This window comes from Nothobranchius furzeri, chromosome 1 (assembly GCF_043380555.1).
Source record: "Nothobranchius furzeri strain GRZ-AD chromosome 1, NfurGRZ-RIMD1, whole genome shotgun sequence".
Lineage (NCBI taxonomy): Eukaryota > Metazoa > Chordata > Actinopteri > Cyprinodontiformes > Nothobranchiidae > Nothobranchius > Nothobranchius furzeri.
The window spans coordinates 90,970,601-90,984,530 of NC_091741.1; the positions used below are offsets into that span (position 1 = coordinate 90,970,601).

Genomic DNA, 13,930 nt, shown 5'->3' on the forward strand with positions numbered 1-13,930 from the left:
CTTCATTAATTTATATTTGAGACACACTTATTTCTTTATTGATCCCAATAAAAATGGGCAATGTGAAAATAAAATAAAAAAGAAATTGGTAAACTAACAAATGTGTGTGTTTTTTTTAGGTTTATTCCATGCACAAGTGAAATGCTGATCCAGGTAAAGTATGGTGACCGGCACAAGTATGTGAAATTGGATGAGGCTGAGGGGCAGTTCGACTTTCATCAGTTCCATGAGAAAGGTTTGTTATTTGTTTAAACTCTGTTGAAGGAAACAATAGACATTTAAGTGTGTTTGAAGTGCAGTTAGTTTTATTAATCCATGATGAGTAAAAGGGGAAAACAATGTATTTTAATTTTTGTAATGAGTACACCATTCTAATCGTATAATCAACATAAAATAAAAATTCTATACTCAAATAAAGCAAATTTTAACATCTGGCTAATTAGACAACTTTTTTTTCAACTTCCCATTTAAACAAAAATTTTCCTTTCTACTTTTCCAGTCTTGGAAAGATTTTGCCTGCCACCTGATGCAAGCATTACATACAAGGATGCAACAGGAACTGAAGTTGATGGAGAAATATTCAGTGACCTCATTATACAAGGCAATGTGCTGCTGATAGTCTTGTGCAATGAAGGTGAGCTTTAAAAGCAAATATATAATTCTACAGCTCTTCAAATACAGTAACATTACTGATGTTGTCTTTTAGAGCTCTCGGATTGGTCTTCTGCTTCAGAATTGTCTGAATCAAGTTCCAGCTCCAATGCATCAACATCAACAAAATTGATGGATGAGATCCCACGCAAGAAGCAAAAAACTGAGAGTGCTAATATTGCAGTGTCAGCTAAAAAGGTTAACCCAGATTTCTGTGTGCCTCTAAACTCTTTAACCCTGTTTTGTCATGTTTAGGTGATCTGCATAGCACCGTGTAATGGCTCTTTTATCTGTTTATCATTTGATAGCTGGTTGAAGGTGTCCTACGAAGCAAGTCTGGCAGTGAAGAAGTACTGCAGGAGTATGAAACAACTGAAACCTTAACTGATGCCACAAGAAGACAAATGGTGAACATATTAGTGGCTCACATGATTGATAAACATGGGTAGGTGTGTTTTTAGACTTATTATTGTGAAAATGGACCATTTGTTCACTAACTTAATATCTTCTGTCAGGCACCTCCCTACTAAAGCAATCCGAGAGGAGTATGCCCTGGGGATTGTGACACTCTTCCCATCCCTCAAGGATCCATATACCAAGAAAGGCTATGTAATGTTCTTTATCAATTGCAAACTTGCTTTCTGAAACCACACTTTGTCCAATGGCATTTAATTTTACGTAAAAAAAAGCATGATTGTTTTATTAATTTCCTTTTTCAGGAACACTTTTATGATGCAGCTAGCAGCACAGGATACATTTCGTGGCGCCTTAAAACGGTCAAAAGGAAGATTCGAAAAGGGTCACCTGTGCCACCAAGTAGCTCCAGTGAAATTTCATCTGGAGGCCCCAATGTCCAGAGAGCTGTTAATGTTGAAAGCCAGCTTTTTGGGGATGCCTGCCAGGAGGCCATATCTCTGCTTAATCACACCACTGACAGGACCCTGGTTTTTCAGAAGATGAGAGAAACTTTTCAGCATCGTCAGAAGCTTATCAAAGATACCAACGGAGGATCAGATATTCTGAAAACCTTCCCACGGTTCCTGGATACAAAAGGACTGGTAGGTGTTCATAAGTTGTTTAAGTCTTCAAATGTAAATTTTTACCAAATAATGATAATTTAATCTGCTTTTTGTCAAAGGTTGAACAAGACTTCAGTCTTCTGTTTAATGAAGACACCTCCTCCAGACTGTTGCAGAAGTGGGATGGGTTCTTCAAGCCAAATGTCATCAAGGAGGCAAAGCGGCTCACTTCAACACCTGAGTTAAGAAGTTTGGTCCAGTCAGCAGAACGATCTCCCGGAGATGATCAAGATGAGGCATCTGGTGAGTACCTAAGTAAAGCTGAATTTAATTGACAGTTTAAACTTTCCAATACTGCTCAGTGTTTTCATAAATTTAAGAAATGTTTCGCAAGTTAAGTTCATTTTGATTTTGTCCTCAGCATATGACCAAGAAATGGCCTCCTTGTTGCTGCTCATACATCTCCTCCCACCACCACCAGGAGGACAGAAGTCTCCCAAAATCAGTGCCTGTGATGCAGTGGAGAGACTTGTTTTCTTTCATAAGGTAACTGATAATGTACAGTAATTTTTCACTTCACATTCATACACTTGTACAAAACAATAGATTGAAAGGATTTCTTAAAAATAGATTAAATTATTTCACTAGCAAGTATGAATCTTTTGATTTTTCATGATGGCTATTGCTGTATTTCTTATGTTCTTCTGTTTTTAATTCTAGTCCTGCTGCAGTTTGGAGGAACATCTCCAGAGTCAGCTGGGTCGGCAGCCATACCTCCTTGCTGTTGGGCGTCAGAGGAGCAAGATTGAAAGCTTCTACATTGTCATGGATAAGAGCCTCATCCCATGCCAGGCAAACCGATCTCTTGGAGCATTTGATGAGTTATTCAAAACACACTTTGTGTTTAATGTCTCTTATGATGCTGCACTGGTGAGTTTTTATACATTCATTCAGACAACAGTGTATAACATTGATGTAGGCAAAATGAAGGAGTCACCCAGAGTTAGGGACTTGAGAGCGAGGCTGCTTAACCAGCCAGCTGTGCTCTTCTGTGAATAAGTCAGGCAAAAAAATATGTTGACCTGTTTTATGTGTCAGAAACTGATTCCAAGCAGTCAGCTGTTGATTTCACATTTAAGAGTTGAGCATAGCTACTATCCTGGACCAAAGTTTAAATTATTTTGCTCTCAGCAAGGCTGCAGGCATCAGTTCCTGACATATGCAGGTTTTCGCAGGCATCTTAATAGTGTTCATAGTGATGTTCAGCAAGTTTCACAAAGTTCAGCTATTGCAGGTTCATCATCTAGTAATCCAGTTTTGTCAGGTCAGGCAGATGCTTTGGACACCCAGGTAATCCCCGTAGATAACTTTTGTTCTGATGACGCTCCTAATGAGAGTACTTCTCCGATTTCTAAAGATCAAACTAAAGAGATGTGTGCATCCATAGTGGCCAAATTACAGGGCAGTGGGATCTCTGGTAGTTTGGTTTCCTCAATTGTGGGGGATTTAGAAGAACTAACTAGAGAGATTCATTTGAAAGCAACACAAGCAGCTGTTTCTGTATTACCCGTGACTGATCCCAACATTTCTGTGATAAATGAATCATTAGAAATATTTGAAAACCCATTCACAAATCTTAATACAGAATGGAAACGAAACAAATATTTCAACCAAAAATGGGGTGTTGTTGAGCCAATAGAAATAACATTAGGGATAAGATATGACAGCAGGCGAAATAAAAAAAACTGGTACTTATGATCAAATTCCAGTTAATGATACTTTTGTATATGTGCCAATATTAGAAACATTACAGTTCATGTGCAGAAACCCAGAAATATGTGCCTTACTTAAGAGAGAACATCAATCTGAGCAGGACACTTATGCAAACTTCTCTGATGGAAGCTATTTTAAAGCACATCCTCTGTTTTCAGCTAAAAAAGGTGCATTACAAATTCAGATTTTCTATGATGATTTTGAACCAGCCAATCCCCTAAAGACGGAATTCACAAAATTGGTTGTCTTTATTTTGTTCTAAGAAACCTCCCTCCTAAATTTAATTCAGTTTTGATGAACATTCATTTGATATCACTATTTCATACTCAAGATCTTCACAAATATGGTTTTGATGCTATTCTGGAACCTTTGATGAATGATATAAAAATTCTGGAAAGCCAAGGGCTTAGTCTTCCATTTTCTGATGAGCCAGTATACGGTACAATCTCTCAAGTAACTGGAGATAATTTAGGGATGCACACAATTCTTGGATTCAATGAGTCTTTCAGTAGTCGTTACTTTTGTCGGATGTGTTTATTAGAAAAAAGTGACTGTCAATCTGTCTACAGTGAGGATGATCCAAAGGTAATCCTTCGCTCAAAAGAGATATTTGAAACGCATTATAAATCTTTACAAGAAAGCCCACAGATAAAGTCAGCATATGGTTTAAAAAGACAATCCTCACTTAATTCTTTAAAGTATTTTCATGTATCAAATAACTATTCCTTTGACATAATGCATGATCTTCTCGAGGGTGTTGCTCAGTATGAATTAAAGTTACTTTTTGAATATCTAACTCAACATTTCATATCAGAGCAGGAGTTGCTTTCCAGGATTTATAGTTTTGATTATGGGTATTTAGAAAGAAAAAAACGTCCGACAAAAATTATTTTGGAGAGTGCTGGTAATAGTATAGGTTTGAATTCTATTCAGACACTGTGCCTTTTAAAAAATATTCCACTTTCGTTTGGGGACATTATTCCTGTTGGAGACCAAAATTGGTCCATGTTACTTTTGTTACTAGAAATAATGAACATTGTATTTTCTCCAATCCTGACTTTGGGTACGACATATTTGAAGTATTTGATTGTTGAGCACCACAGACTCTTTAAGTTATTGTATCCACAGAGGAACTTGATACCTAAACATCATTTTATGATCCACTACCCATCTGTTATTAGGAAAATTGGTCCATTGTTACATATGTGGTCTATGAGGTTTGAAGCCAAACACAAGTTGTTTAAAAATTATTCAAAAAATTTTAAAAACATTACTAAATCACTTGCTAAAAAGCATCAAATGGCCACAGCGTATCATTGGGAAACAATAACCATTAAGCAAAACGAGCACGGGCCTGTCAAACCATTTACCCTTACAGATGAAGATCTGGCAAATAATGAAATGCTTCAAATAGCGTCAGACAATGTTTTTTCAACTAACTGGGTTAGAGTAGATGGTATTGAATACAGAGCTGGACTTGTCCTTTGTAGTGCAATGCATGAAGAAATGCCTGTGTTTTGTCAGATAAGTGATGTACTTTTAGTTGACAATAATGTGTTTTTGTTAACAAAACAGCTTTTCACAGAGACTTTTGATGCTCATTGTCATGCTTTCAGAGTTGTTCAAAGTGAGGATAGGCACCTTGTACAAACCACAGAGCTGAAATTTTACAAGCCCTTTGATATTCAAAACTCATATGGAGTTGCAAATGAATATTTGTACATTTTGCCGCAATTTGCACTGTTTGATTTACAGTTTCCAAAATAAAAGAATGTTTAAAAAGTGATTTGCTTGTTATTATATTAAACAGAATCATAAAATAACTTTTTTCCGAGTTGATAACAAACACTTGAAACTGTTAAACTAACACTTACAAAGTAAATAATGTTTGTTTTTAATGATTCAGAACAGAGTTAATTATGTCATCCCACAGTGTTAATTTAACTCGTAACTTTTAACTTTTGTGAGTTAAAAGAGAACTCTAGCACAGTGTTAAATTTTTAACTATTTTGAAAGTGTTAAATTAACTCTGTAGAGTGTGTATCTATATAAACCCTGAAAAAGTGTTAATTTAACTCTGTTTTGTGAGTTCAAAGAGAACTCTAGCACAGTGTTAAATTTTTAACTATTTGAAAGTGTTAAATTAACTCTGTTTTGTGAGTTAAACGAGAACTCTAGAACAGTGTTAAATTTTTAACTATTTTGAAAGTGTTAAATTAACTCTGTAGAGTGTGTATCTATATAAACCCTGAAAAAGTGTTAAAATCAACTCTGTGCGAGTTAAATCAACTCTAGACTTTTTGCTGTGTACCCTTGCAAGGGTGATGGAGGGGGCATGGGAGTTTGCCCAACCAATCCACATGTGTTTTGTGGATATGGAGAAGGCTTATGAGCGTGTCCCCAGGGGCACCCTGTGGGGGACGCTCCAGGAGTATGGGGTGGGTGGCTTTCTGTTAAGGGCCATTCAGTCCCTTTATCAGAGGAGCGTGAGTTTGGTCCGCATAGCCGGTAGTAAGTCGGGCCTGTTCCCGGTGAGGGTTGGACTCCGCCAGGGCTGCCCTTTGTCACCGGTTCTGTTCATAACCTTTATGGACAGAATTTCTAGGCACAGCCGTGGTGTGGAGTGTGTCGAGTTTGGTGGCAGGAGAACCTCGTCTCTGCTTTTTGCGGATGATGTGGTCCTCCTAGCTTCATCCAGCTCTGACCTTCAGCTCTTGCTGGTTAGGTTCGCAGCCGAGTGTGAAGCGGCTGGGATGAGGATCAGCACCTCCAAATCTGAGACCATGGTTCTCGACCGGAAAAGGGTGGCTTGCCAACTCCGGTCGGGAGAGAGGTCCTAACTCAAGTGGAGGAGTTTAAGTATCTCGGGGTCTTGTTCACGAGTGAGGGTAGGAGGGATCAGGAGATTGACAGGCAGATTGGTTCAGCATCTGCAGTGATGCGGATGCTGAGCCGATCTGTCATGGTGAAGAGGGAGCTGAGCCAGAAAGCCAAGCTCTTTATTTACCGGTCGATTTACGTACCAATCCTCACCTATGGTCATGAGCTTTGGGTAATGACCGAAAGAACGAGATCGCAGATACAAGCGGCTGAATTGAGTTTCCTCCATAGGGTGGCCGGGCTCAGCCTTAGAGATAGGGTGAGGAGCTCGGACATTCGGGAGGGACTCGGAGTAGAACCGCTGCTCCTCCGGATTGAAAGGAGTCAGTTGAGGTGGTTTGGGCACCAGTTGAGGTGGTCAGGATGCCTCCTGGACGCCTCCCTGGGGAGGTGTTTCGGGCATGTCCTGCCGGCAGGAGGCCCCCGGGTCGACCCAGGACACTTTGGAGAGGTTACATCTCCAATCTGGTCCGGGAACGCCTTGGGGTCCTGCCGGAGGAGCTGGTGGAGAAGGCCGGGGAGAGGACGGTCTGCAGCTCCCTAGTTGGGATGCTGCCCCCGCGACCTGGACCCGGATAAGCGGAGGAAGACGACAGCGATGACAACGACAACGACTTTTGTCAGTTTCAAGTTATTTCTGTGACCATTGTGCATTTTTCTTTCATTGACCCAAGGGTACCAACAATTGTGCTTTGACTTTACTTTTGTTTAGAGCAGCGAATAAGATTATGATTATTGCTTTGTAATTGTACAACAATAAAATAGAATATTTTTTCACGGTTTACATGTGCCACCCTTGTCCAAATTTGTGCCCCTACCTGGCCACCCCCAAAACATTTTCTAGACATGCCACTGTACTTCTTGAAGAAGCTCAGGTCGTTCAAATATTTCAGCAATAATAAAGTATTTTTTGACTTAGTGTCCTTAAGCCAAAAACCAGATGTGTGAATCAGATAAAAGCGTTTCATTGGGCCTCAAAAAGCAGTGAACAAATGTATTTAGTAAGGAGCTATGTTGACTATCTTTAGAGGTGTTATGTGATGGACCCAAAGAGCATACACTGAGGCAAAGAACTTTATTGCAAAAAGGCTTAAAATTTAAATGGAAGTTAGCAAATCAAATAGATGCTGTCTCTCAAAGATCCAGCTCTGAGCCGGTTAACAATCCAAAAAGTGAAGTTTTCAGCAAAGAGCCTTTCGGGATCTCTCATTTTGGTAAGCTAAACTAGATCCCAGAAACATATTTCTCACTGCTAAAGAGAAATCCCATGGAGGCAAGGAGACAGCAAGATGATTTATAAGTTAATATAATTTGGGTGATTAATAAATTAATAATGGGTGTGTGGCCAGCTGCTAACCCTATCATTGACACAGGCCTGATGGGTTGAGTGAAAATGAATAAAAATAAGTAAATTGTAAAAAACACTAAACATGGCTAGATGGAATAAAAAACTAAGAACTGCCAAAGGAAAGTAATCAATTCATGTTTGGCTCTTGGACCAAAACTCAAATAACAGATCATTAAGCATCACACCAACATCTGTATGAAAGAAACTAAAATTTACGGTTTTAAATTGTTTACATAAAATTAGAACCTCTCCAACAGATTTGAACACATGATTTATTTATTTATTTAAAGAGGAAAAACCCTTGAGATGTCCCGTCTCGTTTTCATGAGGGTCCTCTTAAACAAAACAAAAAAGAGGTAGAAGGCTCATACAATTAATGAAAGAGAGAGATAGTTTTTAATTAATAATAATGAATAAATAAATAACACTGTACATTTATTTTCAGCTTATCTTTGAGAATGATTCCCAATGAGCTTACCCTTTAAACCTTTTTATAGCTTTTAGAGATGGTCTTCAGTGTTTTTATTATTGCAACAGCATTTCTTAGAATGCGCACACTGTAATGTCCAGAAATGGTCACTTTTCAACTACAGATTGACTTATATGCCACCGGTCATCTGCAGACCTGATTCTATTCTCCAAGGTGGATTTTACACTCTTATCTTCCTAAAAGCCCAGAAGGATACTGCAACCTTGTTGACATTTCAGGAGGAACACGTTGTCAGCCTATGTTCCCAAACAAAGCCTTCTCTAATAACACCGCAGGAGTGCCCACTCTCTCAATAAAGTGAACGCTTTCAAGAAATGAAATTAACAAATGTTTTATGAATAATAATAATGTTTCATTATCTGTGCTTGAATTATTGAAATGAAATGAATTATTGCATTGAATGATTTATATGTATGGTAATCAGTACTGTTTGAAATGACAAGGCAATTGCCACCTGCACCCGACACAAGGACAAATTAAAGTTAAGTTAAACTCATGACACATAGATATTTCTTTACCCCAGATCAGTGCATCCGGTATCTCAAGAAGGCATGATGTCTGAGGTTTTCTTGGTAATATCCCTTAACATGGCACATTCCAATTGGCCAAGAATTCATAACATGAGAATATTAAAACAGAATCACTCTGGTGATTCAGCAGTCGCATTCCAGCTTCCCATCATTCAGCATTCAGTTCTAGAGAGCGCTTTGAAACGGCCGTCCGGAGCGACAACTCTTTGCTATCTGGACATTGAGACGTGGCAGACATGTTTACTTCAGCTCCTACTTTTTGTACTCTAATTCCTCTTAAAACCTGTTTTTTCCTATCAATAATCACTGGATTTTGTGATTTTGTTGGAACTTTGTTGGACCTTTGTTTATTTTTTGGACTTTTTGACTTCTTGGACCTTTATTTGGAATACAAATCTTTCGGATCCGACAGAGGCAGTTCAGCTAAAGTGTAAGCAACCTTGAAGCTGTCTTGAATGTCTGTCCTCCCACTCCTTCTGCCCCACAGTGATGCCTTTATGCTTTCTAAAGCAAATAAAATAAATGGAAACCTTAAAGAGGATATACAACGACTCTCTGCTGTACTGCAAAAGAAGGAAATGGTGCTGGATAGATTAAGGTCTCGTTTTCCTTTACTGTCTGAGACCATTGTCGGTCAGTTTGAAGATAAAACATCCATGCAAAACTCTCTACTTCAAGACACCGTTGCTTGGGATCCCTCTGCACCATGAAATCTGACTTCCAGCTCTACTCCTGACCAATTTTCTTCTTGGTCAGAGGTTGTGGTACATGGCCGTAGAAGAGCCCCTGTGGTTGATCCCAACCCCCCACCTGACCTCAGTCTTTCAAACCGCTTCTCTCCACTTGCTGAGGAACCACCAGCTGATTCCTCCAGGCCTCCTCTTCCCTCCCAACCATCTAAACCCATCCAGCAGGATCCTGTAGTCTGGAAGAAGCAACCTCAGCAGTCCCATAGATATATATCTATGGTGGATTCCCTTCCACAGACATGACGGTTTACACCCCAGAGATCTTCACCTTCTTTGGCCTTTGCTCAAACCTCCACTTCAAATAACATCACTCCCTACAGTCCTCCCATGATGCAACAGTCTTCTGTGTGTCCTTCAAAGGTCACAATCCCCAAAATGTTGTCTTCTGCTGACAAATTCAAAAGTTTCCCTATTCCAGTTCATTTATCAACCAGCAAAGACATAAACTGTTCATGGCCGGAGAACCCAGAACACCAGATGTTTACGACCCATACCTCTCCAACAGGTTAAGAAGACAAATGTTCTCCAGGATTAAGTTCAATGTGCCCTGTTAAATGCCCGCTCCATCTCAAACAAATCCTTTATTGTAAATTGTCACAATACGCTGGATTGTTAGGACCCAAATGCAGGAACCCAAGATGACACGAGGCAGGATATGATATAAGAAAAAATCCTTTATTGGAGGCATTGGCGGTTCTAGGGGCGGGGCCACAGGGGCACTGGCCCCTGCTGAAATATGATTGGCCCCTGTAGTGCCCCTGTCCTGTCACTCATCTGTCCTTTGTGCGGTGATGAGATTATAGGTGGATGCAATTCCGAGTCCAAACACTAGTGGCCGTGTGGCGCTAAGGAGCAAAATAGTGTGTGAAATCCAACAGAAGAAGATTTGAAAGATTCCAAGAAGGGAGAACTTTTCAACCGACATCGGATCTGATGAGAGTCCACGTTATGAGGAGTTTGTTGGTAAGTCACGAATCACTGTTTACTCACAGTTGCTATGTAAGTCAAGTCTGACAATAAGTCCAATGGAAAGCAATGCCGACATTAGTTAAAGGTAATGTTAAAAAGGGCTTGTGAAAAAACGTTAGCCCTTGCTAATCCATGTACTTCTTTTGTAATCTGCATTTCGTGTGTTAATAGTTGGCACTGTCTGATAGAGAACATGAAAAGAAAGGGTCAGATACAGGCGGGAATTCTGCAGTTTTTTCCCAAGAGAGTGAGTGTGTCAGCTGGTGAAAACGAGCATGGAGAAATCAGAGAGAGAGCAGCAGGAGGCAGTAGACCAGAGGCTGGAACAGGGCAAGGGACCTCCATTCCCCCTTTATCAGGTCAGAAAGAATATAATCTTTATTGTGCAACAGTCATGTCAGATAAACACGAGAGACAGCCTCTTGTAGGACATACCATGCTGGGAAATCAGCGTACGTGTAATATAAACGCGCCGTGGCGGCATGGTGTTGCGGGAATTTTGTGGCATTCGTGCTGCCACGGTTGATACTAATATCACCGCAACGCCGGACTTGTGAATGCATATTACAACTTGGCGCAACAGAAGGGGGTATCATGATCACGTGGGCAGTTACTGCCGAGCTCCGGCCGGCAACTATATTGAAAATGAAAGTAAACATGGGCCGTAAGTTTGGCTTTTCTAAACAGAATCAGCTGAGATGATGGCCGGGGAGCCTCTCCGTAAGAGTTGAAGCTCAGATCACCAGAGACTGCACGGGGACAGACACCTTCTGGAGCGGCTTGTTAAAAAAGCTTAATGAGTGTGGCTTTGATCGCAATAAAAAGCAAGTTATGTCCAAGATAAACTGAAGTCCGTGGCAACGCAGAGACCGCCCCCAAGCTCCCTTTTCACCGCCATCGCATAATCTTTTGTAAAAAGATCATGATTGCACCACATTATCCAGCAGGACGGACTGACCACTTATAAACGACCTAATGCTGCCCAGTGTGTTCTGCTTATAATTGAGGATAACCTTTTCCCATTTTATCTTGGAGCTGATCCAGTTAATGTGGAGTCATTTTCTTGCACAGAAAATTTGCATTGAGCTTTTTATATTTATCAGTAATAATTGGGTCAGTTATTCCAAGCACCAAAAATAAAGGATTATTGTTTAAATTGATAGAAGTTGTTAATCGTGACAAATCATTAGTGGCAAAGTTGCTTCCCTTTAGTAAATGATTTTACGTTTCTCAAAGCATCTTTCCATTCATCATCAGTAATGTTGCAGTTAAGTTTCCTTTCCCACAATTCCTTCAAGGTTTCCCTAAATTGTGACATTTTGATGTATTGTAAAATGTGTGGGAAAAGTCCTTGTCTGAAACACTGAATTTTCTAATTGGTTGATTAAGTAAGGTCAAGGTTAAGTTTTCCAAAGAGATTTTGTGTTTTGGATATTCCTTTGTTAGTCCAACTTTTCCTGCCATTATTCTAGGTAAAAATAAAAAAAATCACCATTATCTCAAATTTGTTAAATGATGTTATCTTGTACTAATGGCACATATGTTTACTGAATTCTTCCACTTCATGGTGATGTGATTTACTATAACATTAACATAATGGATTTAAATTGTATTGGTTTCTTTGTCTACATCTACCACATCTCATCTTTATAGTCCAATCTTTGAAGTCTTCAATTTCAAATAAATAAAAATGTGGTCTCATAGAAAACAAAGTTTTGGCTGGATTTAGCTGGAGTTTGACATATATTTGTATTTTAGCTGCAAACTGGGACAAGACTCTCTCCAATTCAGACAACCAGAGTGAAGTTAATGACTCAACCTTCCATCCTGCTGGGCCACCAGAGTCACCAATCAATACTAATCCTGCAGGATCAAATGGTAAACATTGATCTTTGAAAGTAATAAATGCTTGTGTATGTATTTGGCTTATGTTAGATAATTTATCATTTGCTGTTTTCAGACATCTTCCAGTGTGATGCACAGAATCCTGCGCAGACATCAGAACGGTGTTCTGTTCCAGTAGGACCTGGTGGTGTGCTTCTCATTTTGTAAAGGCTCTTTAAATTTAATTGAATTTTGCAGTCAGTCACTTGCAGATTCTGAATGCCATGAATGTTAAAGGTTGAGAGATATAAGCAACTGACTCAGACTTATTTAATTGACTTCCCACCAGACATTTCCCAGTCAAGAGCAGAGGGTCCTGTGATATTCTTCTGGTGTTTTTTCCACACACAAACATATTTTAACCTGATATTTGTGGCTTTGCAAAATAAATTGAATGCTAAAATTTCTCAAATGCTGTGTGTGGTTGTATTTTGTCAATGTACAGTAAAAATTGATGTACAATTGCATTGATGTTTTTCAACATGGTGTTGGGGTAAACTGTATCTACCATACAAAACTGGGAATAGTATGCAAGTATGTTGGACTGTTCGTGGCCCCTCTATAAATATTGTGGCCCCTTGATGGCCCCACCCTCAGAAAAATCCTAGATCCGCCACTGATTGGAGGAGCCAAAAAATAAAATAAATCCAAAAGGCTGGGAGCCAATGAATACAAAGGCAGTCCAAAAACTAGAGATCAAAAACACTGGAGACAAGACAAGAATGACAGAATACCATAATGGACCGACACAAGACAGAGACAAGACAGGGCTTATATACAAAGGGAGGAGTAATTTGGGAAAATGGCAGCAGGCGTGTGGAGTGAGGGCTGGAGGGAAGACAGGTGAGTATACTTAACTAAATGGGAAAACAGAAACAGAGGAGGGCAAATAAACCTAAAACACAAAACTAAACAACAATTATCTAAAGACAGAGGGAAGGGCTCACACACGCATACACACACATACTGTACACACACTGACACTGACACACACGTAACCTCATACACACACTAACACAAACATACACTTACACACACGCACATATACTGAGCTGGGGAACAAGAAGCTGGAGCTACAACTGGAGGGGGCTGAGGATGACTAAATGAACACCGGACCTGAGGGAATGCTATGAAGGCCTACAAACAGAACACATAAATGAGATGCAGACAGAGGACACATGAGGGCGCTATGAGACACAGAAGGGAATCTAGAGAGGGATGGAGAAACATCAGGAGACACATAAGGAAGACACAGACCATGACATAAATGAGCTGTTCACCAGAGAAAAGTTGGACTATTTATTTCTCACGGAGACGTGGCAGTAAGATGGCTATTTAGTACATTTCAATGAAATATGTCCACAAATTTCTCTGTGTTTACCACACCACGCCTGACACGTCGTGGTGGAGGTTTTGCTGTGGTCTTTAAAGACAAACACATCTGTAATCTGGTGAAAAATGGCCCCTTTACAACTTTTGAATGTCAGGTCATCAAAGCAGGGTTACAAAATGCATTTCACTGTATTTTAATCTACCAACCTCCCTGTTAGGAAAAACCCTGACCTAATTATCAAGCAGAGTTCACTCACCCTTGGTACTTGTTTACATTTGGGTGTTTTCAGAAAACTCCTTTCTGC

At 39.8% G+C, this 13,930-nt stretch overlaps 1 long non-coding RNA gene across 1 annotated transcript; it reads left to right on the top strand.

Annotated features, from left to right (window-relative positions):
• The first annotated feature begins 10,120 nt into the window (after positions 1–10,120).
• Positions 10,121–13,408, top strand: LOC139069939 (uncharacterized). The gene is made up of 3 exons (XR_011520608.1): positions 10,121–10,403; positions 12,168–12,287; positions 12,370–13,408. It is a non-coding gene; the product is annotated as an uncharacterized lncRNA (long non-coding RNA).
• Positions 13,409–13,930: the final 522 nt, after the last annotated feature.